This window comes from Carcharodon carcharias, chromosome 12, assembly GCF_017639515.1.
Source record: "Carcharodon carcharias isolate sCarCar2 chromosome 12, sCarCar2.pri, whole genome shotgun sequence".
In the NCBI taxonomy this organism is placed as follows: domain Eukaryota; kingdom Metazoa; phylum Chordata; class Chondrichthyes; order Lamniformes; family Lamnidae; genus Carcharodon; species Carcharodon carcharias.
In genome coordinates this window covers 129,446,943-129,469,090 of record NC_054478.1, presented here as the reverse complement: position 1 = coordinate 129,469,090, position 22,148 = coordinate 129,446,943, and the positions used below count along the sequence as shown (strand labels likewise).

The window sequence follows — 22,148 nt, the reverse complement described above, 5'->3', positions numbered from 1 at the left end:
TTTGATAAGGTGGAAAGGTGGAAAGAGTGGAAGCATGGCTAAGGGTTTAAGGAAAATTTTAGCCAAAACAGTTGATGGTATGTTGTTGATCAGGATATAAAATAATTTTCAATGAAACAGAACAAGGGATGTTTTTGCTAGGAGGAAAGGCTCTGGAAGTTAAGTGTGAGACAGAGTAGTGAGTGAAGTATAGGCAAGGGCCAAGGTTCAGCAAAGAGCATGGAAGTTTGGAAGGTCAAGGGACTGAGTGATAGGAGGAGTAAGCAGAGTGAAATGGTACTGTTGATGACAAGTGTCAGGAACAGCCTGGCATGTTAGATTCTTGATTAACAAGGGGGTGAAAGATTATTGGGTAAGCAAGAATGTGGGGTTGAGGTTGCATTCAGATCAGCCATGATCTTATTGAATGGAGGAGCAGGCTCGAGGGGCCGAGTGGCCTACTCCTGCCCCTAATTCATGCGCTCCTAAGTACTATGGAAGGTAAGTTACAAACTACCACTTTCTATTGTTATTGCTTATGTGAAGAAAATGTGCTGATGATTAACAGGGAGCTGATTTCTTTTTTGGCTAGCTCAGCATTCCACTACAATAAAACAATCAAAAAGCTGAGCCATAAGCCTACACTGGACCAATCAGAAGAGTTGTGCATGAATGCATGAGGCTTCAGATGCAAAACAAAATATTACATCCATGGCTACAACATCTAGCAAAGCCCTAGCCACCCCACCAAGATATTTGCATCCATCTAATTCTGGCCTCTTCAGCATTCCCAATTTCAATTGCTCTACTATTGATGGTCATGCTTTCAGTTACCTAGGTCCTAAGCTCTGAAATTCCTTTGCTAAACCTCTCCACCTCACTACCTCTCTTTCCTCCAATGACACTCCTACAAAACAACGTCAATAGCCAAGCTTTTCACCATCTGTTCAAATATCACCATGTGTGGCTCAGTGTCCGATTCTACCTCTTAATGTTCCTGTGAAGCACCTTGGGCCATTTTATTACATTACAGTCATTATATAACTGCAAGTTTGGTTGTTGTTGAAAAATGCTTTAGATTCAACAAATTCAGTGAGAAAGCCGCAAAAGCAAAAACACATCAAACACTGCCTGAATAGCAGTGGCCAAATCTGCACCATAGGGAAAAGAGAAGGTACATGAACGTGTATTTAAATTTAAAACACCTGCTTTCTAAATTAAAATCTTCATACAAAGATCTATTTACCTTGGATGACAGCAGATTATAAAAGAGAACTAAAATCATATTTGTTTATGATAATCAACTTCATGTGCTATTAAGACAGAAATTACAACATAAAATTCAAAAGGGGTGAAATTCCCTTTTTTAATGAGGAATGGGAGAATGGATGTTTCTCCTTGTAATTAACACAAAGTTGCAAAACAACACAGTTTAATACACATGCAATTTCTGAGAATGTAAATTTATTGGATGACATTAATTATATAGTTCTGCTCTCAAAGTTTCCAATTATTTTGAATGCCTTACTATAATTTTTTTTTTTGTTTACTGACAAAAGTGCCATACTTCTCATTCTATTCTATGTCCTCCTGTTATGGCAAATATAATAATTTTATGGACCTTTCATTCTCAGCATCATTTTAAAGATGCCAAAAAGGTGTGAACAAAAATAGGCAATTCAATTACTCTCACAGAATGTTCACCTGCTCATGATATTTTGGTTTGGCTGTTGGAAATTAAGCTTTGAACTATCCTGATAAGTTTTCAAATTCATCTGTGGTGCAAACTCACCTTTATTGCTTTTAAGGCTGTCATTTCAGCTTCACATTTGCTGCTTCTGATTTAAACCTGCTTTGCTATCTCAAAATTAGCCTAATTATTCAAATGCTGCTTCCTTCCAGTCATGGGCTTGATTTTGCTGTCACCTACGTGTAGCACTGACAATTGTATTTTATCTCCCTCAGGGGCATTTCCAAAGATACAGCGAGAGATGAGGGATAAGGTATTTCAGTCCTCAGGGAAGCACTGTTACATGGCTCATACACATCTTCCACCCATGCAGATACACTTACCTCGGTGGGTCCAGCATCACAGGTAGAAAGGGTGGCATAAGGTGAGGAGCATTTCACATTTGAACAGGAGAAGTTGTTGCAGGAAGGGCAACTATGGACAGTCTCCCCACTGGACCCTGAGGAAGCATCCAGTTATAATTAGCTAGGCATAGATGTTGAGTCTCAGGGGTCATACACTAAGAGTCTGCTTGTGGAGTCAATTATGCCCAGGACATGAAGAAATACTGCTATTGAGGTGAAGCTGTTAGCCCCCTGGGCTTGACTGACCATATCTGTGTCAAAACTTACATTCTACCATGCGCTCCAAAACAAGACATCCATCATGTGGCTAGTACAGTTGTGGGCTGTGGATTGTGAAACCCTGCAGATGTCTGTGGCTGAGCCCTGGAATGAGCCAGATGCACATAAGTTCAAAACTATGGTCACCTTGACCGCTTTATGTAATGAATGACCTCCTGCTCCAAATAGTTGTCCTCTATCAGGCTACACAGGGCAGCAACCACCTGACAGGCAGCCACAGCCTTCGAAGGCACTATTGCTGTGATAGGTCGAAGAAGCTGACCATTGACCTATGGATCCTTTGCACCAGGTTGTACCTTCTTCTAGGTGCAGCCCTTTAGCCATCCTCTCTACTGCATCCAGATGCCTGCCTCTGTGTTGCATGATGCAGTTGCTTCCTCTAGCAGTTGCTGCCCCTGTCACTGTGTTTGTTGATCTGCAGCTATAGCTCCTCCTCAGTAACCCATTGTATCATGGAGTATACCAAGTCCCTACATGTCCCTGTGTAATGTCAAGGCCTAAAGATCAATACATTCATTTAGTTCTCTAAGTGATCTTAATGGAATGACACCAAGTTCTTCTTGTTGCAAGCTATCCAAAATACTTGCTTCAAGGTGTTGCTCCCATCAACACTAGCCTTAGCCTGTTTGGTCCATTGAGTGCTAGTTTCCCCTTTATACTGCTACAAAGATGGCGGGTTAATTGTCCTAATTGGCTGCGTGTTTCATTCAAGGGTGTTCTTGACCCCACTGGCAACCCATCCCTGGGAAATTCAAAGGAATGCGGAAAGACATTAGAGTACTGACCTGATGGATTTTTTCACAACTTTTCAAACCCATCCACCCTTGATCCTGCATCAAAATGCCTGGTAAAATTCCACCCAGTAACTCAGGGAATTTATACTATACTGCTTGATCTCCTGTGGCATTATTCACAGATACTCTAGTATCTGAAACACGGTGATGTTTAGGTGCTAAAATGGAGATGTGCGTAATCTAGCTTGCAATTTAAGTGTAACTCTTTCGAGTACAAACACGTTTCCATCTGTTTCAGATGAAGTTACATTGTTTCATAGTTTGCCATTGTGAGATTTGAACTCTTGATCTTGGGGTTACAAGCCCAGTACCATAACCACTTGGCTATTTAGGCCAAGCCAAGATGTAACTCTTTCAAGTACAAACCCGTTTCCATCTGTTTCAGATGAAGTTACATTGTTTCATAGCTTGCCATTGTGAGATTTGAACTCTTGATAATCTTTTAAATGAAAACCAAATCAACAAAATTGGGATAAATCAGGCACAGCCCCTAATTCAGGTCAGCTGTAAAACCAAGAACAAAGTTTAAAGGAAACTTACAAACTTTAAATCAAAATGTGATTAAAGGGGTCAACAAAACACCCCAGTCCCCGCGGTGCCCACCGAGCACGGAAGGCCTCGAGAGTGCCAGCAGACACCGCGTGCTCCTTCTCCAGGGACATCCGGCAGCGAACGTAGCCGCGGAAGAGGGACAAACAATCGGGCGGGACTCCCCCGTCGATCGCCCGCTGCCTGGACCTGTTAATGGCCAACTTGGCCAAGGAGGATTTGTAACTCTTTCGAGTACAAACACGTTTCCATCTGTTTCAGATGAAGTGACATTGTTTCATAGTTTGCCATTGTGAGATTTGAACTCTTGATAATCTTTTAAATGAAAACCAAATCAACAAAATTGGGATAAATCAGGCACAGCCCCTAATTCAGGTCAGCTGTAAAACCAAGAACAAAGTTTAAAGGAAACTTACAAACTTTAAATCAAAATGCGATTAAAGGGGTCAACAAAACACCCCAGTCCCCGCGGTGCCCACCGAGCACGGAAGGCCTCGAGAGTGCCAGCAGACACCGCGTGCTCCTTCTCCAGGGACATCCGGCAGCGAACGTAGCCGCGGAAGAGGGACAAACAATCGGGCGGGACTCCCCCGTCGATCGCCCGCTGCCTGGACCTGTTAATGGCCAACTTGGCCAAGGAGGATTTGTAACTCTTTCGAGTACAAACACGTTTCCATCTGTTTCAGATGAAGTGACATTGTTTCATAGTTTGCCATTGTGAGATTTGAACTCTTGATCTTGCAGTTACAAACCCAGTACCATAACCACTTGGCTATTTAGGCCAAGCCACAATTTAATTGTACTGTAGCAGTGGGTGAAGTGCATTCTATGAGACCAATCACATTTATAGATTCATGAGTAAAAACTTGCAAAGTTGTTGGGCCATTGACTATCATGCTCTGTGCTCAAATGGAGGCTAATTGGTGGATGGAATTTCTGTGGATTGCAGCTAGAAAATTGCTGGCACATGTTCTTGGAAATGTTACGGATAGGAGGGGGATTAATTTAAACAGCCCTGATTTCTCCTCTCACTGCCCATCCATAAACAGAAAGCTGTTTTTTATTTCTGATTTCCCCCTTTATAAGTGGTGGCATGTTTTCCCCAATCCTTCAGTTTGAATTGATCCAATCGTCTATTAATAACCCCACAGCAAACTCAAGATAAGGTAGAATAAGAGGGTTGGCATATTTTACACACAAAACGCAGGAACGGGGTTTTGTGATGTCTGCCCCTTCTTGCACTCATACAATAAAAGAGGGATAAGGGAAAGAAAGGGGTAACAGGGCAAGACCATTATAAAAGTAAGTGTTATGGTTTCACATGAGTCCAGGGTCCAGGATCAAAAGTCCAGTGGCATTTTCCTTCAGAGGTTAGCTAGTTGAAACTGTTTCAGGGTGATCTGACTTTCTAGAAGTGACGACTTCCACGATGGAAGAAGACACGTAGAGATGAATGAGTATTACAGGCACCGATACAGGAGTTCCAATATTCCAATAGTACATGGTGTAGATGAGGGCCAGGCAACTTACCTGACCAGAACTCTTTCCACTGCTATCTGTTAGATTGTAAAATGGCAGACTCCCTGGGTTCAGTTCCACACAGCAATAATACAGGCTCTAGCAGCTTGGGGGAGGTCATGTGACATACCTCCCACTGCTTCTCCTGGGTGTTAGACAAAGGATGTATCTTCTCAGGCCTGGGATCCTAATGTGTTCAGTAGTGAAATCAGGGTCACTTTTGGCCTTGCAAACATATTGGCTTCCTTGGCTGGTGCTCTGCCTTAGAAATGTAAAGGGTGGTGGTGCATTTCTTTGGAATTTGATTTTCTGCAGTCATAGAGGACATTAGCACCTCTTTAAAAGTAACAAGGTCCCTGCTAGTTTCTGAAGGTTAGAAATTCTTCTGGTATGTGTCATGGCTAGTCAGGGTAAAGCCTTGGTCCATTTTAAAAATAAAATGGTAATTTTATAAAGGAGCCAGGTTGACATAGATATGTATCTATATTTTTTTCCTTTCTGTCTTCTCGCTGGAACATAAGGTAGATTATTAAGGAAATGGCTAAGTTTATTCTTTCTAAAATACATTTTATGTTGTCTTACGTCTGCAAGTGATCTATAGATTGTACTTCAATCATAGACTTTGACACATCTTGAGCTCAATCTAATTTTATATGATGGTACTTCAGCTCTCCAATTAGATGACTGTCCTTTAATGCTACTCAGGTAAGCATTGTTCCATATAAAATTTGTAATTTACTGCTTCTTTAAGTGCCTTGCTCCCAATGCCAGCTACCACAGCTTTAATTACCTTGACGTCATGCCCAGTAATGGTATGTCATATTCCCAACTTTTAAGACATGAACTTCATTCAATGTGGACTCTTTGAAATTGACTTTTCCTTTAAAAAGTGGACAGTGTGCTGCAAAGATGGCTGCAAATGGTCAGGTGACCTGGTTTGCATATTCAAAACTGATTCACTGACTAACAGAGACAAAAGAGGACATCCCAGGTGAAAAGGTGTCAACTACACACATCCTGGGACCACATAGAGACATTGCTGAATTGGGTTTTTTGAAACAAAGAAAGTGATTGTTTTAGCTCTCAGGATGAATTCTTCAAACAATAAAGTAAGATGTGGCTAATCCATCCAAGACAACCGCCATACTTGGAAACAGAACTGCAACTGTGAGGAGTAACATGATATGGCAGCCATGTTTGTCCCTTTGTATTCTTTAAATGCTGACTGCAGACAGTAAGACAGAGTAACTGCAGGGAAATCAGTAACACCTAGGCCTTAATAGAACCAGGGGCTGTAACATCTCAAGGTCTCCAAAGCTGTTCCTTTTTGGGCCCACCAATAAAACAAACTGACCTCCTGGTAACAAGACCACAAGCAACTAACTTTGTGACCTGCAGGAAGTTCATCCCTTCGAGAGAATCCTGAAATGACTTTGGCATATGACTTATGCTGTTGAATTTACCTAAGTTAATCTTAAGGAATGAAGACATCTTCTTTATCAGGCCTGCAATGTGTGTTTTCCAGAACAAGATAATCATATGATTTATGAACTTGCTTATAACCTGTATAAGCGCACAATTCATTTCAACTGTATTCTACTTGAGTGAGGGAGACACATAGAGTTAATGAGTGGAATCGTCCCAGATTTGTACCAAGTGTGGAAGCTGGCGAGAAAAAAGTTGTTTTATCCGCCAGCCACAATGGCGGGTTTTGGCACTGTATTGTCCCATTCCCAGCATGTTCCACCTCATTTATAACGCATTCACAGGAAACACTCCAGATCGCTGGCGGGTGGACTTGAATTTGCCTGCCACGCTGTGACCTCAGTGCATCCTCGCTCCAGGCACCATATTTAAAGCGCCCCAGAGTGCAGTCGACATTATGCCTTTAGACCAGGATGGCTCCAGGTGACAGATGGCCCCAAAAACAAACAAGACGGCAGGTGCCAAATTTAGTGATACCTCTCTGGGGCGCCTGCTGGATGCAGTGGAAGGCCTCCATAATGTCCTCTAACACACCTCGCCCCACAGCCCCTGGCCATGGGAGGTCCACCAGAGTCACCATTCTGGCCTGTGGGGTGGTGGCAGCAGTGGTCAGCACCCAGTGGAACACACAGGAGGTCAGCCAGTCAGTGCAGAAAGGGCTGAATGCTCTCATTCATTCCACCAGGGTGTTAACCACCTCATCGTTCTCAACTCACGCACTCACAAGCCCATCACACATTCACAGGGATCTCACACCTCAAGGGACAACACCACTAATACTCACATACACCCTCACATCTCCATCAGGCATCCTCGTGTCCTTATCCTGTCCATGGCTCCACTCACCACACAAACATTCCATGCAGTGTCGTGCACCCTGCTCACACCCTCTCCATCTGTTTTCATGCAGAAGCTGGCTCACAACAGCAGGGAGAAGTCCCAGTCCAGGGGTGGAGCGTCCCATGTTAGGCCCCTCACTCAATCAGCCCCATAACGCTGAATGGTGAGAACCATGCCTGCGGCGGTCGGCTGCGAACATCCATGTGAGGATCCTGCACCACATCATCCCTCTCTCAACACAACTGTGAGTGCTCTCTCTCCTGCTTTTGACTCTGCTGCCATGCACGAACTCTCTCTAATTTGGTTTCCAGGGAGCTCTGCCAAGCGACCAACGCCCTCAGCCAGCCAGTCCCTCAGCTCCATCCAGGTACTCACTCCAGCCAAGGGGACACCTCCTCCATTGAAGAACTGGAAATAAGTAGCCCGGAAAAGCCATCACAGCACTTACCCACAAACCTCCACCAGCACGGAGACACACACCTTGGTGGGACCGAGATCTAGACCAGGCTTGGGTTCACAATCTGGTGGTCACCACATGGACATGTGTCTGCAGCAGGAGGAGGCAGGTTCAGCCGAGCTCCCCGGCACGTGGAGGACTGCGGGGGAAGAGGCATCTGTGAGGTCAGAGTCAGAAGACAAGCCTCTGGATTTGGCCTTCCAAATCATCGTGGAGAGTCAGCAGAAGGAGGGGGACACCATGCAGAGCTGTTGGAAGCCCTCAACAGAACGGTATGTGCAACGGAGGAGTGTGTTCACCTGATCTCTGAAGAAGTGGTGCCCACAGGTACACGCATTGAGGTCTCCATGGGAAGGATGGCGAAAGCCATGGAGACCCTGGTCTAGTAGAATGTGGTGATGCTCACAGACCTGCACTCCATTGCGGTAGCCATTGGTGAGTTCCTGCACTGGCAACACGAGAGGGAAATGAGGCAACAAAAACAAAAATACCTGGAAAAATTCAGCACGTGTGGCAGCATCTGTGGAAGGGAGCACAGTTAACGTTTCGAGTCCGCATGACTCTTCAACAGAACTAAGGAAAAATAGAAAAGGGGTGAAATATAAGCTGGTTTAAGGGGGGTGGTTGGGACAGAGAGCTGGATAGAGGGCCAGTGATAGGTGGAGATAACCAAAATATGTCACAGTCAAAACGACAAAGAGGTGTTGAAGGTGGTGATATTATCTAAAAGAATGTGCTAATTAAGGGTAGAAAGCAGGACAAGGAAGGTACAGATAGCCCTAGTGGGGTAGGGTGGGGTGAAGGAATCGAAAAAAGCTAAGAAGTAGAGATAAAACAATGGATGGAAATACACTTAAAAATAATGGAAGTAGGTGGGAAAAGAAAAATCTATATAAATTATTGGAAAAAACAAAAAGGAGGGGGAGAATTCAGAAAGGGGGTGGGGATGGAGGAGAGAGCTCATGATCTAAAATTGTTGAACTCAATATTCAGTCCGAAAGGCTGTAAAGTGCCTAGTCAGAAGATGAGGTGCTGTTCCTCCAGTTTGCGTTGAGCTTCACTGGAACAATGCAGCAAGCATAGGATGGACATGTGTGTATGAGAGCAGAGTGGAGTGTTGAAATGGCAAGCGACAGAGAGGTCTGGGTAATGCTTACGGACAGAACGAAGGTGTTCTGCAAAGCGGTCACCCAGTCTGCGTTTGGTCTCTCCAATGTAAAGGAAACCACATTGGGAGCAACGAATGCAGTAGACTAAGTTGAGGGAAGTGCAAGTGAAATGCTGCTTCACTTGAAATGAGTGTTTGGGCCCTTGGACAGTGAGGAGAGGGGAAGTAAAGGGGCAGGTGTTGCATCTTCTGCGGTTGCATGGGAAGGTGCCGTGGGAGGGGTTTTTCGATTTCCAGCATCCGCAGTTTTTTGCTTTTATCTTAGGGAAATGAGGCATCTCGATGTCACTCCAGTTGCTCCTTCCACTCAAGGAGTCAGGCCAGGGCCCCCAGGCACCCGAAGGGAGGAGGAGCGGCAGCTGGACACCCCTGGGTCATCAACTCAGGAATCTTAGAGACTGTCCGCTCCCTTTGAGTCGCCTTTGCCTCAGCCTCATCCTCTGTCACCACAGAGGGAGCAGCTGGCCTACAGGAGGATAGCCAAAGCAAGTCGGGCCTCTCAAGGGCTCGGCTCTCCAGAGGACACACACCAAAGTAATCAGAGGCAACAGGGCCAACCATTGCACAAGCTATCCCTGCTGTGGATGTCTTCTAGAAGGAGTGGTAGGCCTAGAAAAGTTGAGAATTTCTGATCACATGTGGTTGCATGGGTGAACATATTTTGTCACTTTATAACCTGAAAATATATTCACTTTCACTGAATAATGTGTAATGTTGTCTTCCAACTTCATTGACGGGCTTCGCAAGTCCTCCACTGCATCCCCCACCATTAGCACTTCAGCTGCCTGCTGCCGGACCATGAGTGATTCTGGAGGGAGAAATGTGAGTGTGGCAGGGCCTTTCAGAGCCTCGAGCAAGCACTCTCCCACAAGCACGGAGCTTTCATCCCTCACACTCATCTTACTGCCCTGAGTATTTTCAATGCTGCCTGCTGGGGTTCTCTTTCGGTTGTCCATTTGAGTTGACCTGCATCTCTGCCCACCCACTGACTGCACTCCCATGCAGCACCTATGCTCATCCAACATGAGGCTCCGCTCACTTTAGATTTCAACAACCAAGGTAGTAGTGAAGTATATTGTTATCTCCCCCATCCAATCCCCTCCCTCATATCCTTTCCCCCATCACCCTGTCCCTCCGGATTACCTGCACTTAGGGCTCATTGGTCGGAGCCTCCAAGACCATTATGTGACCTCTGTCAGACAGCAGGAGTGGCTATACTTTCAGATACTACATTTCCTCCCCCTTTACCTTTTTACAGTTTCTATTTGCAGAGAACATTTGAATATCCAACAACATATACATATATACAACTTCAGGTGATTAAAGATTAAGTCTCTGAGGTGCTTTCCTTGTTCTGTTAAAGCGGCGTAGCTCTACCACTTGGAGTTCCTCCACAGGATCAAACATGAACAGGATCTACAGCATGAGATACACCATTAGAAAGTGGCAGTTCTGGGTTAGGTAACTTGACAGAGACATCGGGCATGTCTATTCTAGGTCGACCTGTCACCTCAGGGATTGATGGTTCGATGTTAATCACAGGTGGATTAGCTGGTTGTTTGAATTTCTCTCTATCACGAATATGGTCCAAGTGTTTTTGAACAATTCCATCTTCCACTTCCACCTGGAATGAAAAGTGACCAGTCTCTGAGACAATAGTTCCAGGAACCCTACAAGGTCCACTTCTGAAATTCTGCATGACTACTGTGTCTCCTACAGTGAATGTGTGAGCTTTGTGATCAATATCATGATTCAATTTTTGATTACTCTGATTCCTCTCTACCTTCCCCATTGTAAAATTGGGAACACCAGACTAAACCTTGTTCGTTTACGGTGTTTCTTCAATAACTCAGATGGTGTTGAACCCGTAGTCGAATCTGGCATTGTACAATAACTGAGAAGAAAGTGGGAAAGTTGAATTTCTAGAGTGCCTTCTGACAGCCTCATCATTCCAGATTTGAAAGTTTGCACAGCTCTCTCAGCTAAACCACTTGAAGAGGGATGGTATGGGGCTGTATTAATATGTCTGATTCCATTTAAATTTATGATTTTCTGAAACTCTGTACTGTTAAAGACAGTAATATTATCAGAAACGATGATTTCCAGTAGGCCATGTATGCTAAAACAATGACGCAGCTACTCAATAGTTGTGCTCAATGTTGGTGACCAGGTTTCGTATACATCCGTTTATTTAGAATGTGCATCTACAATTAACAAAAACATGGTATCTAAGAATGGTCCTACATAATCAATATGTAGTCTAACCCAGGGTCAACCAGGCTCCCACGGATGCAGTGGAGCTGAAACAAGCAATTTCTGTTGTTGCTGACAATGGAGACAGTGCTTGACCATGCTTTCAATGTCACTGTCAATGCCTGGCCACCAGACATAGCTTTGCACAAGCATTTTCATTTTTGATATGCCTGGATGCGTACTTTGAAGCTCTGTCAAGAGTGGTTCTCTTCCTTGTGAAGGGACGACAGCTCTTGATCCCCGCAACAAAATTCCATCCTGACAACTTAACTCTGTTTTTCAGGCATGGAATGGTCTCATCTCTTCAGATACAGGTGAATTTGACCATTTTATGCAAAACAAGGGCCAGGATTTTTCGCTGAGAGGACGGGAGCATGCCTGACCCGCTCGAGCATAAAATGACACATGATGACGTTGGGTGAGTGTCGTGACATCATTGCATACTTGCTCGATATTTCGATCGGCGGACGCACGTGAGAATTAGCAGCGCACCCACAGACAATTAACGGGCCTATTAAGGCCATTAACAATCCAATTGATTTGAATTTTTCACTGCCTGGCCAACCTTTTGGTGGCGGGCAGGTGAAAAGGCCAGGCAGCCTTCAAATTTTTTGTGAAACCTCATCCACGGGCAGGATGAGGTTTCAATCTGTCAGTAAGAAAAATTTCATCCTAATTTCTAACGTGTCCCTGCTCGTGTGACAGAGTCACCTGAGGGGACATGTTTGTTAACATTTTAAAAATCTTTATTTTTTAGTTTCAAAACTGTTCATCTCCGAGGCAGCTTTGTGCCTCAGGGAGCTTTTCCAGCACGCACCCGCACACATGTGCGAAGCTCGTGCTCACCCTCCTCCAGCCCACACAGGCAGCGCCAAGCACTGTAGCACGCATTTCACACTTGATGGGCCTTAATTGGCCTGCCAGCGTGAAATCTTGGTCCAGCCCTGATTGCGGGCGGCAGTCGGCTACCTGACTCACCCCCACCCGCCCCTGTCGAGCCTGCCTGACACGGGCAAAATTCTGCCCAAGGTCTCTAACTTTTAACAAAATTGGATCTCTATTCATCCAATTTCTAATTTGTTTTGCACACACAGGCTAAGAATCCAATAAATTCAGTACTAGCGCAACTTCTTGTGTCACTGGAGCATCTAAAATGCTATCTTGTAATGGGAGACGACTGAGTGTGTCCGCATTTGCAATTAAGCTAGGATGATGCTTAAAGGTATACTCATATGCTTATAATATCAAAGCCCAAAGTTATACTCTATCTGATGCTATTGGTAGAATGGCCTTATCCTTACTGAATAAACCCATTAATAGTTTACGGTCTGAAACAATGGTCAAATGTTGTCCATGCTGGTACTGGTGGAATTGTTTCACTCTGGACATCACCGATAAACCTTCCTTTTCTAGCTGGGAATAACCCTTCTCGGCTTGGAAAGGGTTCCCAAGACACAGCCAATGGTCCTTTCTGATCCATCTTACATTCTATGTGATAACCCACCTCCTATACCATAAGGAGAATCATCACATGTTATTTCCAATTCCTTCGATGGATCGTAGCGTACCAATAAACACGATGAATGCAACAGCTTCTTTATTTTCACAAAGGCTTCTTCCTGTTGTGAATTCCATGACCAACGGTGATTCTTTTTTAACAAGAAGTGTAATGGTGCTAACACAGTTGATAAGTTTAGCAAGAAACAGCTATAGTAGTTGATCATACCCAGTAAAGACTTAAGTTTGTTTACACTGGATGGAGAGAGCGCATCTTTGATTGCCCTACCTTTCTCTTCTGCTGGATGCAAACCCATGGCATCACCCTGTGTCCCAGGTAAGTAACTTCTGGCAATTGGAATAAACATTTCTCTTTCTTTAATCATACACTGGCTTCCATGAATTTCCTTAGCACCTCCTCCAGGTTGGCCAAGTGTTTGGTCTCGGTTGACCCTGTGATCAGAGCATCATCTAGGTATACTGCCACTCGGGCAAATCCTTGCAAAAGACTCTCCATTGTCCTTTGGAAGATGGTACATGCAGACGATATTCCAAAGGTTAGGCGAGTATACTGATAAAGACCCTTGAGTGTGTTGATAGTCACGTATCCTCTAAATGTGCTATCCCTCTCTAATTGTTGGTAAGCATGGCTCATATCCAATTCTGTATAGGATTTGGCTCCTGCTAGCTTTGCATATAAGTCATCTATCCTTGGAAAGGGGTACTTATCTAGTTTGGCTCCCCACAATTGCATATGATTTGGTCAGGCTTAACCACTGGAACTATGGATGCTGCCCATTCCGAGAACTGGACAGGTTGGATGATGTCCAGTTTTATTAACCGGCACAGTTCTGCATCCACCTTCTACTTCAATGCACAAGGCACAGTTCTGGCCTTAAGGAAACGTGATATTGCCTGAGGATCCACATATATTTTTACATGCAAGCCTTTTAACTTCCCTAATTCATCCCAAATTAGTTCAGGAACTCCTCTTGTTTTCACGTGAAATATTGCAGACCAGTCAAGCTTGATTTTGTGTAACCAGTCTTGGTCCAGAAGACTAGGTCCTTCTTCTGTCACTATTATCACTGGAAGCTGAACTGACTGTTGCCTATAAGACAATGGTATTGTGGTGATGCCCTTTACCTGCATAGATTCTCCAGTGTATGTCTTCATTTTAGCAGTTATCTGCTCCAGATTTAGTGGCTGGGTACCTTCATTTAGGTATTTAAATGTGTGCTCTCTCACCACTGTGGTTGAGGCTCCCCTATCTACCTCTATTATTAGTGGCTTCCTATACTTGGATTGTGACAGGGAAAGGTTCGGTTTTTACAGTGGTGACGTTATACAGGGAATAGATGTTGGTATCGGCAGCTTTAGGTTCTGCTGTATTTTTCAATTCAATAATGTTGGTTTGCTGCTTTACAAGCTGTTTCAACCTCGCCCTGCATTGCCTTACCACGTGACCTTTCTTATGGCAACAGTGGCGTTCTGCCTCCTTGAATCTGCAGGTGTCCGGCATGTGGTCACCCCCAGACCTATAACAAATTAACCTAGGATTTGCTGCAGAAGTGCTTTTGTGTTTCTAACAGTGGACATTATTTCTTGCTTTGATGCTGTGTCTCTAGTTTTCGCGCCACATCCAGCGGTAGGTTCCCGCCCCATATGAAGAACAGCACCATGTTGTATGTATTGTAAAGCCAGCAAGTCTCTCGCAACACTTTCTATGGTGAGAGATATTTCCAGGGTGCACTTCAAATCGATGTCAACCTCTGCGAGTAAACAGCTCTGAATAGCATCGTCCTGAACTCCACAAACTAATCGGTCCTGCAGCATATCAGTTAGTGTGTCCCCAAAGTCGCAGTGTTCTGTCAACTGCTTCAACTCCATTACATAAGTTGTGATGGACTGTCCCGAGGCCCTAACTCTGGAATTAAACTTAAACTGCTGCATTATTAGGATGGCTATGGCTGGAAATGCATTTTCACGAGGTCCACTAATTCATTAAAGGACTCAGAATTGGGTGCATTCGGGGCCTTTAGACTGTGGATGAGATTGTATGTCTTGCTACCACATACACTCAAAAGGATTGCTTTCTGCTTTTCCTTTGTGGTAACTTTGTCCGCTATGAAATAAAAACCAATTCTACATACTGGTTCCAGTCTTCCATAATCACATCATAATGATTGATTCTGCCAAAGAGTGGCATGACTGGTAAGTAGTCTTTTCTTTTTTTTTAAGAATTTGATGTTAACATGGCAAGGTGCAATGTCAGAGCTATTTTACCTTTGTTTCCAAATGTAATGACTTTACGGACCAGACAGGTTTCAACAAGAAACAAATAAAGTTTTTTCACAGAGAGCTTTTTAGATGTTGCATGCTCAAATAGGACTCTCAACAGGAAACCCCACCCCCACTGGATTACCTGTGCTTAGGACTCATCAGTCAGAACCTCTAAGAACATCACGTGACCCCTGATAGACAGCAGGAGAGGCTATACCTTCAGTTACTACAGAAAGATAGAGAAGCAAATTTGCAGGGAAATCACAGAGATGTGCAAGAACTAGAGAACGGTGATATTAGGAGACTTTAATTACCCAAATATTGGCTGGGATAATGTGAAGGGAAAGGAGAGGAGGAATGTCTGACATGTATTCAAGAGCACTTCCTTGACCAGTTTGTTCTTGGTCCAACAAGGCAGGAGGCATTACTGAATCTGGTGCTGGGGGATAAAGTAGGCCAAGCAGACTAAATGTTTGTGGCGGAACCCTTGGGTAAGAGGGATCATTGTATCAAAAAGTAATGGAAAATAGCAAGGAGCAGTCTCAAATAGACCTTCTAAATTGGAGAAAAGTTAACCTCAGTGGGATGAAAGAGAATCTAGCGAGGATAAAATGGAATGAAAGACTGAAAGGAAAATAGGTAATAGAACAATGAGCAATCCCTAACAAGGAAGAGATGTTTCAGGTACAGGCTATTTATATTCCAACAAGGGCAAAAGGTAGGGGGACCAATGTCGGGGCTCCTCAGATGAGTTGGGAGATAGACAATATGATGAAACAAAAAACAAAGGTTATAGTGCCTGTCAGTTGAATTCTTCAAGCAAGAACTGACCTTATTGAAACATATAAGATTCTTTGGGGGCTTGGCAGGATAGATGCTGAGAGGTTGTTTCCCCTTGTAGGAGAGTCTAGGACCAGAGGGCATAATCTCAGAGTAAGGGGTCGCCAATTTAAGACAGAGATGAGGAGGAATTTCTTCTCTCAGAGGGTAGTGAATCTGTGGAATTCTTTACTGCATAGGACTGTAGAGGCTGGGTTGTTAAGTATATTCAATGCTAAGATAGACAGATTTTTAATCAATAAGCAAATCAAGGGTTATGGGGAAAAGGCAGGAAAGTAGAGTTGAGGATTATTGGATCTGCCATGATCTCATTGAATGGCAGAGCAGACTCGATGGGCCGAATGACCTATTTCTGCTCCTACATCTTAAGGTCTAAATACATTAAGTTGATAGTGGAAGTGAAGAGGAAAATAAGCCCGGCAAAGAGAGAAGGGGAACAGAACAGCAGTTAACACAAAAGGGAACCTAAAAAATCACCTAGCAGCATGTAAATAGTAGACTGCCAATAGGTGGATCCTTTTAGGTAAGGTGAACCTGATCTGGAAATTCACTGGAACATCAAGGAGGAGCATATCCACGATAATGGCCCTAGTCTACTCTATTGTAAAGTACGTTTCTGCCTCATGATCCTGCAACCACCAAACAAATATTGTAAATATGCAGCTAAACGCTGCCTTGAGAACAGTATCAAGGACACTTAAGTCCACTGTAACTGAATGTCGCTGGTGCTGACCCCCCCATTAGCCCCACCCTACTCCTGCCATTCAACACTTTTATTTATGCTCCATGAGATGGAATAAATAATGAGCCACATTTACTTTCCTATTCATGAAGCTTCTCTGGTCTCTACACATAACGGAATACCCTCAACCCTGGTTCCATTCTGACAAATTTCCTTTTAGTACAAACTTAGTGCAGTCTTCCATATTCATTGTACATGGGAGATAATGTGCAAAATGCTCAGTAGCATCAAGAAAAGTGCCAAAATCCATTTTTGTTTACATTATCAATTAAAGGCTTGGCTTTAATCAAAACATTGCCTTTTTATCTAAGAATATCAGAGAATATTTATTCATTTTCACAAATGGTCCTTCATATATCAAAAGCTACAGTGCATCATAGTAAAATCTTGCCCATTGCAGTTCAAAGTTCAGCTCAAAGAATACCAACAACAGAAATACCATGTAAGCTCATTTGAAAAGTCCTGGTGCTGGAAATGAGGTGATCTGGGCAAAGGATGCTGTTTCCCTAAATGTATTCTGCTTAGAACACAAGATACTGCACAATTACAGAGGGAAGACCAGAAAAAAATAGTGCCCCACCAGCTATCCCTGGGCTTTTTTCATTATGATTCTGTGGAAGGCAAGTTTCAAGGCACGATGCCAGACTCCTGCAGCTATCTTGCATTTATTACTATTTTTACTGTACTTATTTTCTTAATCCTTAAAACAATGGCTACACTTGTTTGGAGATGTACTGCAAGCCTTCTTCCTAGTTTCTTCCAGCAAGTTGCACAGCAAACCCTGGCACATCAAACAACATGCACGAAACACTTCATCCTAGCCCCTGTACCAACACACATATTTCCACCTGCAAAGTGTAGGGGGTAACGTTCAGGAAGGTACACTGGGTGATTCACAACCAGCAAGAAAAGAAGAAACAAAGGGAGTTGACAGAGGAAAAAGGAAGGTGCCAGCTAGCCTTTGAGGACACAATGTCATATACACAATGTGTGCAAAAGGGATTGGTATCTTACTTAGGCTGCCTTCAGATCGGAATTAACGCAGAAGCAGAAGATATCTTCCATATCCTTTGAGTCCTTCATGAACCACTTACAACAGCTGGCAGAGAGTGTGCAAGCAGTGCACCTTTATCATTACTGTAATCCTGTGTGAGGAATTTACAGAATACAGAGTTCTAATTGAACATGTGACATCTGCCCTGTCATCTGCAGCAGGGCCCCAAAGAATAGCACTTGTTATATTTCTCTAATGCTGTGGCTGCTACATTGGACACCTACTTATAGGAGATAAAAACCATCCATTCTTAATTAGCACATTCGTTTAGATAATATCACCAACTTTAACTTTAACACCTATGTGTTCTATTGTACTATTGTTGTTGACATCTTTTGATGATCTGCTTCTATCACTGCTTGTTTGTCGCTACAACCACACCAACCCCCTCCACCTCTCTGTCTCTCTATCTCTCCGCCCCCCACACACACACCTTAAACCAGCTTATATTTCAGCTCTTTCCTGGACTCGAACTCAAGTTCTGTCGAAGGGTCATGAGGACTCGAAACGTCAACTCTTTTCTTCTCCGCCGATGCTGCCAGACCTGCTGAGTTTTTCCAGGTAATTCTGTTTTTGTTTTACCTACTTATAGGAGCCTGCCTTTTCCAAATTTTGCACACTATTTAACCCTTTGGAACAAAATTGATGACAAGCTTTACCCACATCAAAAACACTCTCGAGTCTTGACCTCTCTCATGAACATCAATGGTTATCCAGCTGCAGCAAGGCAAAGGTCTAATGAGGTAGTTTCCTCACAGTGTTATTCACACATCCTCTCCCTCAATTCAGTGTGAGCAGATGCTAAAAGCCACTGCATTGCTGGGTGTGTCTTGAGCTACTTGAAACGACATCACATTACTCTGGGATTCAATGCTGTATTAACCAATTACAAGTAGTAGCTACTCTCACTAAGGAAGCAATTGAATACAGCCTTAGATTACACTGTAAGACAAGACCACAACCTTATAAGGCTGGGTCATCAAGGGAAGTATAGACAAAGGGTTTACTACACAAATTTCATTGTAAGGTCTCGACTTGAAACGTTACCTCTGTTTCTCTCTACACAAGGGGCAGTGGATCTTCCTGGAAAGACATGACACGGGGCTCTCACCAGCTCTCCAGCTGACTGCCAAGCCTCCCATCACATCCACAAGATTCTGGCCCTTTCTGGTCAATGGCTATTCACTAGAACTGAACAATAAAGAGAAAAAGATAGAAGAATAAGATCATTTCTCCACCGATGATGTCAGCCCAACTGAGTATTTCCAGCATTTTCTGTTTCTATTTCAAAATAAATATACATAGATACTTAAGATATGTTTATCATTAGCATTGTCAGTGTTTGCTTGGATATGTCTGAGTCCTGGGATGGATCTAAAGAATTGCTGTTCAGCTTGAGTAAGGGAATGCTGGTATATACAATGCGACCTTTCCTGGGAGAAGTTCTCCATTAACTTCCTCCATGCCACCCTCTTTTTCTTCCTCTTTGTTTTCTTATTGTGAGTCCTTTATATGTTCACACTTCTTTGTACACCTACATTGAACAGTGGAGATATTAGAGGTTTGAGTAGAATCCAGAGCAGCATCTCATCTGAGCCCCAGTGGTGTGCTCAAAAATAATTTGCATCTGGTTTTGGGAAATGAGGTGGGTCAATTGTCACAGGGAACATTTAGGCTACAGTTGTCATCATATTATAAAGTTTAGGTTCATCATGGAAAAGGGAAAGAAGGAATCTAGAGTAAAAATACTTAACTTGAGGAAGGACAATTGCAGTGGGGTGAGAGCAGGTCAGTCCCAGGTAAATTAGAAATCAAAGAATGTCAGGCAAAACTGTAATGGAACAATAGGCTACTTCTAAAGAGATGGTTTGGGTGCAGTCAAGGTACGTTCCAGGGAGAAAAGTAGGACAACCAAAGCCAGAGCTCCCTGGATGATGAAAGAGATAGATAGTGAGATTAAACAAAAAAAGAGTCATGTGATAGATGTCAGATTGAGAACTAGTGAGAACCAAGTGAGAACCAAGCTGAATACAGCAAGTTTAGAAGACTGGCAGATAACACCACAGGGAATCCAAAAGTTTTCTGTAGACATATAAACAGTAAAACTGCAGTAAGAGGAGGATGGGACCAATTAGGGATTAAAAAGAAATCAATGAATGTAGGCAGAGGGCATGGTTGAGGCACCAAATGAGTATTTTACATCTGAATTTATTAAGGATGAAGCTGCTACCAAAGTCATAGTGAAGGACAAGGTAGTTGAGATAATGGGCTAAAAATTGATAAAGAGGATGTCTTAGAAAGTCTAGTTGTACTTAAAGTTGATGGACTGGAGAATTGCAAATGTTACATGCTTGTTCAAAAAAGGTAAACCCAGCAACTACAGGGCAGTCAGTTTAACCCAGGTGGTGGAAAGCTTTTAGAAACGATAATCCAGGACAAAAGTAACAGTCACTTGGAATAATGAGGATTAATTAAGGAAAGCCAGAATTAATTTATTAAAGGCAAATCATCTTTAGCCAACTTGATTGAGACTTCTGTAAAGAATCAGGGAGAGTTGATGAGGGTAATACATTGATGTGCATATGGACTTCCAAACAGTCTTTCATAAAATGCCAGATAATAGACTTGACAGCAAAGTTGAAGCCCATGGAATAAAAGGGATAGTGGCACCATTGACATGAACTTGGCTGGGTGATAGGAAACACAGCAGTGGTGAACAGTTCTTTGTCGAACTGTAGGAAGTCATACAGTGGGGTTCCCCAGGGGTCAGTCCCAGGATTACGGCTTTCCTTGATATAAGGGCAGAATTTTACTTTCCCCCACCGGCAGGTTTGTAGGTGGGGTGGCCACAAATTTCTTCGGATGGCGTCCCCACTGGGCTGTCACCCAGCCCAACTTCTCCACAATTTTACAGTGGGACAGGCAAGGCCTAAGCCGGCCACTCCAGCCTTGCCCTATTTGAGGCCCTTAGATGGTCAATTAATGACCACTTCAGGGCCTAATCTTGCCCAGCCTCAATTTTCAGGCTTGCGGGAAGAATTCAGGGGCAGAGGGGTGTTGTAAGGTTGTTTGGTGTGTCACAAAGTCTGGAAGCTTGTAAGGTGCAACATTAAGTGTTTCTCAAGAAATCATTACTATGTACATATCCAAGACACTACCATGCTTTGGTGCTGTCTCCATGTTGGCTCTTTTCAGACTTTACTCTACACATAGTCTACTATTGTATAACTCTTTACAGCATCTGGTACTGTTCTCCAGTCCCACATTAACCCTTGCTCTGCCTTAACACCCTTATACTACACCTCCCCCAAGTCTTTAACTAAATATATTTACAATACAATCTTTACTTCACTTGCTACCCCTCCTCCCCCACTTAAGTCTCTGACTTTATAAGTTCAGATAGTCTGAAGGCTTGACAATTCCTCCAGGTCTGGTTCTGTCACATTTGGAGAAATGGTAGTCTCAGTTGTTTTGGGTTGATTTTGTTGGATTGGTGTTGAAGATGTAGTACTCTTTGTTTCCAGTACTTAGTTGTCTCCATTTGATTCACTTTTTTGCGCTCCTTCGAGTTGTGTTTCTCTATGTCAACAACCCGCCTGCTTTGTTCAGACCTCGGGGGTTTGTCCCATTCCTTCTGAAGGGAATGTTCACTCCATTCATTTCTAGAGTGGACTTGGATTTTATTTTTCCATGGGGTCCACCATGATCTTCCCAGACATTGATGTTTCAAAACATAGAACCTTTATTTCCACTCAAAGCACAATTTCAACCAAATATTTGTTTACTCTCTTATTTTCAATCCTTTTTCAAACTTATGAATCTTTTCATTCAGCTCAGCAACTACTCTGGTGAATTCAGTTGTCTTTGTTTCAGAGTTATCAGCTTTTAAAGACTGGATATCTCACCTTTCATGTTCTTCGGGTTGGATCAAAGTTCAAGAATTTCACTGCTCTTGTTACGGACGGGGTGGGGGGGCGGTGGGTGTTAATTCAAACAGCCCTGATTTCTCTTCTCACCACCTATCCATAAACAGAAAGGTGTTTTGATTTTGATTTCCCCTTTTGTAAGTAGTGGTGTATTTCCCAACCCCTCAGTTTTGGTGTGATCCAATTTCTAGAAATAACTCCACAGTAAATTCATGATAGGGTGAACTCAAAGAATTAGTTTATATGCACACACTCAAAAGATGGGCGGGGGGACACCACATAGCCTCCTGTCCACTCATACAATAAAAGAGGGATAGAGGAAGGAAAGATTTACAGGGCAAAGACCACAGAGAAGAGAATTATTGTTTCACCCGAGTCCAGATTTTAGAA

At 43.3% G+C, this 22,148-nt stretch overlaps 1 protein-coding gene across 1 annotated transcript in view; it reads right to left on the bottom strand.

The window, feature by feature from the left end:
• Positions 1-22,148, bottom strand: part of LOC121284978 (sperm-associated antigen 16 protein) — a 1,312,939-nt gene that overhangs the window by 871,048 nt on the left and 419,743 nt on the right. The window lies entirely within an intron of this gene.